This window comes from Condylura cristata, unplaced genomic scaffold, assembly GCF_000260355.1.
Source record: "Condylura cristata isolate star-nosed mole 26May11 unplaced genomic scaffold, ConCri1.0 scaffold00015, whole genome shotgun sequence".
Classification (NCBI taxonomy): domain Eukaryota; kingdom Metazoa; phylum Chordata; class Mammalia; order Eulipotyphla; family Talpidae; genus Condylura; species Condylura cristata.
The window spans coordinates 45,963,348-45,970,930 of NW_004567116.1; the positions used below are offsets into that span (position 1 = coordinate 45,963,348).

General features: G+C 41.6%; 1 protein-coding gene across 1 annotated transcript in view; it reads right to left on the reverse strand.

The window, feature by feature from the left end:
* RAB30 (RAB30, member RAS oncogene family) overlaps window positions 1-5,783 on the reverse strand; it is a 78,479-nt gene extending 72,696 nt beyond the window's left edge. The window contains exon 1 of the mRNA XM_004683247.2: window positions 5,605-5,783. The gene's annotated coding sequence lies outside the window, so the exon portion shown is untranslated. The remainder of the gene's footprint in view (window positions 1-5,604) is intronic.
* Between the last annotated feature and the right edge of the window lie 1,800 nt (window positions 5,784-7,583).

A 7,583-nucleotide genomic window follows, 5' to 3' on the forward strand; every position in this document is an offset into this window, starting at 1 on the left:
AAAAAAAAAAAAATACCTGCCATGAGCACCAGCTATTCAGGAATGTGGTCAGACATGTAAAGTATATTAACTTATTTAAGTCTCACAACAATCTTGTGGAGAAACAGAGCTTCATGGAGCTTGCCCAAGGACATAGACGTAATAATGGAAAATGAGCACATGCACATGTGAACTCTTTTCTTACACATGCACACTCTTTAACATATGATTCTGGGGGTTCATGGTTTCCCTGAGAATACCCCAGGAGAAGTTAAAACTCCTACTGTAGGTTGAGGAAGCCCATCTAGTTTTCAAAGGTTGAATTCCTATGGGGAAGAAATGACAGAATAAATTATCTGTGTTTCATATAAAATTCCCCATACTTGGAATGTTCTGACTTGGAGATGGGCCACATTTCTAACACAGCCAAGGAAACAGGGCAATAGTTCCATAAATCAGTGTAACATTTTGGTGTTTGCTTATCTTGTTTTTTACTATTCTGTTACAAAATGAGAAAAATAAAGTCAATGTAGACAATTATTTATAAAACCAAATATTTTTTTGTTTTAATAATGAACTTCTCCGGTGCCCTCCCTGGTGGCGCAACAGGTTAAAGTGCAGCACTTTGAAGCTATCCGCAGCCATTTCAACATCAGTTCAATCCAGGCCAGGAAGGTGACCCACATGGAGCAGCAGATCTCCTGTCTCACCTGCTGCTCCCCTCAGCAGTGTACTTAGTCAATCTGGCTGTTCAGCTCCCCACTCTGTCTCTGCTGAATTCTCTCATTGCCCCTGCACCTCTGGCCTGTACCCCAGTTCTGTATGCATAAATAAATAAATCTTCAAAAAAAAAAAAACCAAAACTTTTCCTACAACTCTTAGATATTAAATGTCCTTTAAGATAAATGAAAGGAGACATTTTAAAAATACAAATCTTTACTATGGAAATATTACCACTGCCAACAGGTCACCCATTTTATCTTTTTAAAATTTTACTCATAAGATTCAAAAGTCAGGGCCCTCTCTGGTGGCGCAGTGGGTTAAAGCACAGCACTAGGAAGCTATCTGCAGCCACTGCAGCACAAATTCAATTCCCCAGTCAGGGAGGTGATCCACATGGCATGGCAGACCTCTCCTGACCCCCCTGCTGTTCCCCTCAGCAGTATATCAGTACAACTGCCTGTTCTGCTCCCCACTCTTTCTCTGGTGAATCCTCTTACCCCTCGCTTCTCTGGCCTGTACCCCAGTTCTTGTATGCATAAATAACTAAATCTTTAAAAAATAATTCAAAAGTCAGAGACCCACTGGTTTAGGGAACTCTAACAATTAAAATTATTTTTGAGAGCATAACCTAAATAAAGAAGTTCCAAAAAAGAAACCAGATATGGAAATTTTCTGAAAGTCATCTGCAAAATATCTGCAGACTTCAGGAATAATCTTAGTGGAGTTGTTGTAAAGCATTTTATATTGACTTTTGCATAACCAGTTGCCCTCTTCCAATGTGTTGATATTTTCTGCTATTGAAAAGGCCCTGAGTGCCCTAGTTTAGTTTAGCCAGTCAACAAACATTCACAGTACCCCCAATTTGTGTAAGTCATGATATTAGGTGCCTAAAAACAGTTTGAAGAGCTATTTCTTGACTTCAAATCCTGGGTCAAAAATTACCTACTACTTTGTGGCATCCATCATTCCCCCCAGTAAGGAAGGATGGGTGCCTCCTTGCGGGTATGCCCTACCAGCATGGCCTACATACCTCTATGTGACTACTTATTTATTTTGTCTCCCTCATCTGAGCAAATTTATCTTAAGCAGACATTGTCTTATTCAATGCTGCATAAATAGCTAGGGGGAGAAATACAAATTAGTGGAATAAATATATTTTAAAGATATAATGCTCAACAAAAGAATACGACATGTCCAACTTCTTATAGCTAACGCATTAAGTAGTACTTGGTCTTAGAAAATCTTATCAGACTTCTTTATCTCCAACAGGCAGCATCCTATACATTTTTCAGGGTGAGTGAGATGAAGATCTTAGATGTCTTTCTGCGACCACAAATTCAATGTGCCCTATGGATTTTTGAGAAGTCCCTCCTCAAAAAAATTAATTAAATAAATAATTAATAATAACCTGTCCTCATTCCGTGTTTTATTTCCCTATAAATGGTATCCCCAGTTGTTCAAATTCAAGTCGTCTCGACACTCTCCTTCTCCTTATTCCCATGTTCAGTCATTCAACAATCTTGTCAATTGTAATCTTTTAATTTCATATCTCTCTAATCTCTTCACTTCTCTCCAAGTCCTCTGTCAGCAGCCTAGAGCCAATCCACCCTCATCCTTCATGTAGACTACAAAGTTGATTAGGCTACTTACTCTCTACATATTCACTTTGCCAATCCTCTTCTCCAATATCTTCCCTTAACAACAAAGTGATGCTTTTAATATCATTTTACATATGTAACACATCTAATTAAAGCTCTTTACTAGGTTCCTATTGCTCTTAGAATAAAGACCAAAATTCACCTTGGCATGACCATTCTCTAGTCAGGGCCTATCTCTCCAGTCTCCTTCTTTTTCATTCTAGTCTGTCTCTCCTTGCTCTGTGCTCACAATACTGACTGACCTCCTTTCAAACTCTCATACTCACCACTCTTTCCTCTGTACTTTAAACATGTGGTTCCCTCTGTTAGAACCTTCTTTGTCTCCTCTAAGGACCTTCCACCGCTGCCACCCTAAATTACTTTTAGTCACTCTTCAAATCTTGAAGAAACCTTCCTTGGTTTCCCTTAGACAAGGTGAGAGCACTATCCTAGCCACTCTCCTATTTCACCTGCTGTTTATGCCCCTTTGGCAGCAATGTTTGTTCACTGGCAATTATTTGTCCAAGTACTACAATATAAACTTCATAAGAACAAGGGAAGCTTCGCTTTCACTCATATATCCACAGGCCTTAGAACACAGTAACTACTCAATTATTATTGGCTAATATTGACAGGCTATGACGGGACTGTAGTAGGCTATACCATCAGCCAAGTTAATTGAGGAGCAAGTTTTTGTAAATGTAAAAACTGAGGGAGAAAGAAATACATAGTTATCAAGTTCATAACAATAACAGTGATTGGAGAACAATAATTAGACCAAATGTAATCTTCCATTTAGTTCATTGTTCTTTCCTAAAACACTGAGTGGGAGGAAATGCAATTTCAGAAAAAAAAAATATATATATATATATAAGAAAGTGGTTAGAGAAGGTCTCAGATGACAGCCTCTGAATCTGCCTGTCACACTGGCTGCCTCCAGATGGACAACAGTTAGATTTCCCATGCTCAGAGAAGCACTGCTATTAAAGAAAACATAACCACCACCATACCATCCTCCTTAAGGGGGTGGGTTATAAAAGAATAAACTTCTTTCATGCACAAAAGAGAAACCATGGCAGCAAGAAAGCTATTGCCACTCTAAATATCTCAAAAAAAAAAAAATAGTTTGGCTCCACCTCTTACTGGATCAGGGATAGGGGGAAATGTATTAAAAGAGGCAGAAACCGTTAGAAGTGTACTTATTCTTTGGAATTATGAGAAAATTTCAAGAAAACCATCGAACAATCTTGCTAACCCATGGACCAGTCTTAATACAGGTACCATGAAAGGAAAAGTGGCATGAGTGCAAACTTTCACTGTCCACTTGCTGCCAGGAATAAATTATGTCTGTCATGGAGGCTACAAACCAGGCCAAGGGATCAGGCTCATTGCAGACTCATCCTGCCAAGAACCGACTGCAAAAGAGAGTAAGAAAGAGAGCAAAAGCAACACTTCCTCAAAAAGACTCAGTTGAATAAATATTCACACAGTCTACATCCATACTGGACTTGCAGGGTAAGGTAAAGCAATGGAAAGAGTATACAGACACTGTAAAGAAAAAGAGATGTAATACGTTGCTGGTAAAGGAAGAGTTTTGAAGCAGAGAGGAAAATAGAATTGCAAATGGAAAAACAGTCAAAGAAACTGAAATAACTTCAAGAACTATAAAGGAGGGGAAAGCAAGCGACAGGAGGAAGGGGTAAGGTACCCAAAAGAGCAAAGAGTAAGCAACAGAGAGGCTTAAGAGAAGCAAAGCCAGGCAGTCCATCTTTTCCCAAATCCAAAAGCTGCCACTGCATCCCAATAAATCATTCTACTACAAAGTCCATACAATGGACTGTCCTTTGCATTCAGTAACAAGCCGCATTTAACGAAGCATTGCCTAGCTGCAACTCTGGAGACCCCAGTCTTGAATTTAAACCGAACAAAATTGGTTTGGCAGCAAAAGACAACCAGTAACGATCCCCGACCCCACCCTCGCACTGTCCCCCACCCCCCCACCATGCATGACTTGGCTAAGAAAAGGCTTGACACTTTGAAATTAAGCATAAAACACTCTGACATTATCCTTCTTTTGACATTCCAGGAGGGGGTGTGGTTGACCCTAGGTCCATTCATTTCCAAGGTTATAGATCTCTCAGCTAAGATTGGCCCCATCTGTTTCGGAGTCAGCCAGCTGTTTATCTCAAAGTAACATATTTATTGTAGTAATCATCCTAATAACTAGTACAAGGAAATAGCGGGCATCATACAAGTTAAAACGTTTTCTGTCTTGTTAAACGTTCAAAGACAAAAACCAAACAACACTACTATGTTCCTTGGTTATTCCCTGGCCATGAATCACTCTTGCCTGGATGTCTTTCAGTAACGGCAAGTGATGGTTAACAGCGCTTCTAACTTTCCCCTTCCCTAATGCGTTAAAATGAACCGGGGGTTCCTTAATGATCCCTGTTCCAAACCGTTATTTGTGACTGGTGACAGTGCTTCAAGAAACGGCAGCTCATTATGATACCCTTGTCAGTGGGAAGGAGTCTACTGCGCTGTAAATTAACACAGAAAAGCACAAATCTGACGGCTCCGCTTCCAAATAATACTGAAACCCTGCAGTCAGGACAAGAAAAACACTTAACAAAAATGCAGCCTGAGAGAACCTTTCCCAGACACGTGAAATGTTTCTGACTGGCACGGAGTGCACCATTAAAGGACACTGTCACCTCAGATCGGCAGAAAGGGCAGGACAAACGACATAGACACAGACAAAAAACAGAGCCCCACAAAAACTCAACCTACTCAGAAGAAGCACGCTCATCTTTAAAAATAAATAGTGTGTCCGACCAAGCGATATAGAAATGTTCTAAAGTAGCGGGACTACATTAAATCACTGTCTCCATTTCTCCCCACGCATCACCCCTTCCCACTCAAATCTCAGCACTCAGGCCGTGACAGGACTGCAGTCCCCCACCTCTGCCTTCTTCTGATATTCCAAGAGCACTTCCCAACATCCTCCCCAGCCCAGCCCCCTCTCCCAGCCTTATAAAGGTTGAGAGGAGTTGCGACTGGGGAATTGGCAAGCATGGGTCCTCTGGCGGGGGAAGGTTGCTGGAGTTGTTCTTTGCAGTGACCCAAATTGCACAGAGCTTTTCGCTAAGCTGCGTTTGCAATTATCTCCCCAATCCTCCGCCCCCATCTTCCCAAGAGAAAGCCTGGAGAACTAAGCGGGAGAAATAACTTGGTAAAACCATCTGAATAAATCACTTCAACTCACCTGGTTTGGGATTTTTCTCCCCACCCCAGGCATAAACAGAAATGATGTGCGAATGAGTCACGCACGCAAGGTAAGGTGTTGCGATGTCCTAAGTCCAAGGGCTGGAGTCAGTCCCTGCCCTGGTGCTGCTGCTACTCTTAGCTCAGCTGGTGCGAGCGGCAATTGCAAGCCTAGCAGCAGCAGGGGGGAGGATAGACCGTAGCACAATGAATGCAGTGGGGATTTTGCAATGACATCATCCCTCTGTCCAAAAGGCCCCAATAGCCATGCTCAGGAGCGGTGCATTCTGGGCGTTGCAGTCTTTTTATGGCCTCACAGAACGCTGAGTCTGTCGCCAGAACTACAAAGCCCAAAATGCGCCACGGTTCGACGTGCTCAGAGCGGCCGAAAAGAGCGAAGGGGAGTCGGCCGCCATGTTGGGAGTGCTAGGAAGATTCCGCGGAGTCCTGCCGAGGTTTTAGGGAGCACGAGAGCCGAGTGGTGGTGCAGTGGGGACGGTGAGGTGGAGGAGAGAAGTGAGGGTAAAGAGCCGGAAAACTGAGCCTGGAAATCGGGGGTGGAAGCGGCCTCAAGGGGCTGAGTGGGCTTTCGCCATAGAGACCTGCAGGGATTGCCTGGGCCCCCTATACCTTTTGCTCCATTTTCTAACTAAGGGATAGAGGGAGTTTACCCAGTTTACTTCTGGGTGCGGAGCAACATTTACTCCCCTTAAGTGGACTGTCGGGGCGGTTATTGTCATTGTCGGAGTGTGGGGACCCTGGATGGCGGCCTCCTGTCGCTTTTGGTCGGGAAAAAAACCTGCTTCCCGGATACAGTTGGTCTATCCCCTCTTGAATTGGTTTATATCTTTTTATTGTTTATTTCCTAGTTTTACTCTCCCCAAAGTTTCGGACCCTCATTGGGTTTTCGTACAGGAAAGATTTGCAGATGGGACCCAAGAAATTCACATTAGAAGTTAACCAAGCTGGGAAAGGACGGTGTATTGGCTCTGCAATTAAGGCAGGACAAGAAGTGGCCGAACGAAGTTAATACCGGGTTTAAAATGACATCTTCATACCTCCCAGAAGAAGCTGGGAGATGCTAAAGGGGGGTTGTAGTCAGTAAGCCTGTTGGGCTGGTTCTGAGCTAACACTACTTCTTAGATAAATCTAGCGAATGTGCTAAAATACTGAGGGGGTTGCTTGGATGGCCAAATTATTTTAAAAACACATTCAGTGTTTACTTTGTGGTGTTCCATAGATACTGTAAGAACTCAGAACTGTTTTTTAACTTAAGTGACAAACCAAAGTCACCAGTCTTTAAGTTATTTTACCCAATATCTCAAATGAACTGGGCTTTTGTTTTTACCGTTGTGTTACTGAAAGAATGCTGTTTCTTCTTTTTCAGAGTTTTGTAATACGGAAAGATGGAAATTTCACCCTCCTAAGGGAGTCCAAAGAGTTAAAAATGCTGATATAGTTTGCATTCTCTTTCTCACATTATTCTGAAAACAGTTATTAACTAGTTAACTTTGGGTCAGTAACGATCTTCACTCACCCTCTGTTAGGTGTTAATGAAATCAGAATTGATACACAGATTCTTCCGCCTAAAAAAGGGTTGGCAGAATAACTAAAAACAAAAACATGGTAGAAACAGTCACAGATATATCATAAGTACAAAAGCAATTGTATAAAGCATGATTTTATATGTCATACACTTGGAAACAGGTCACATGATGAATGACTGTTTCCTTTTTAAACAAAGGTATATAGATGAGTCTCATTCATGAATACAAGTCTCATACAAGTATTTCTACTATTCAGAAATACCTTCTTTGCAAGTAATAATGGTAAATATAGGGAAAGGAATGGAATTTATTTCTTCACTATAATTATAGAAGTGTTTTAAGCTTAGCGGTAATGACTGCACAGGTGACTCGGGTGATTCTTAAGTTTTAATTACGCACACTTGTAGTGTATCTTGTTCATTTTATAAAATTT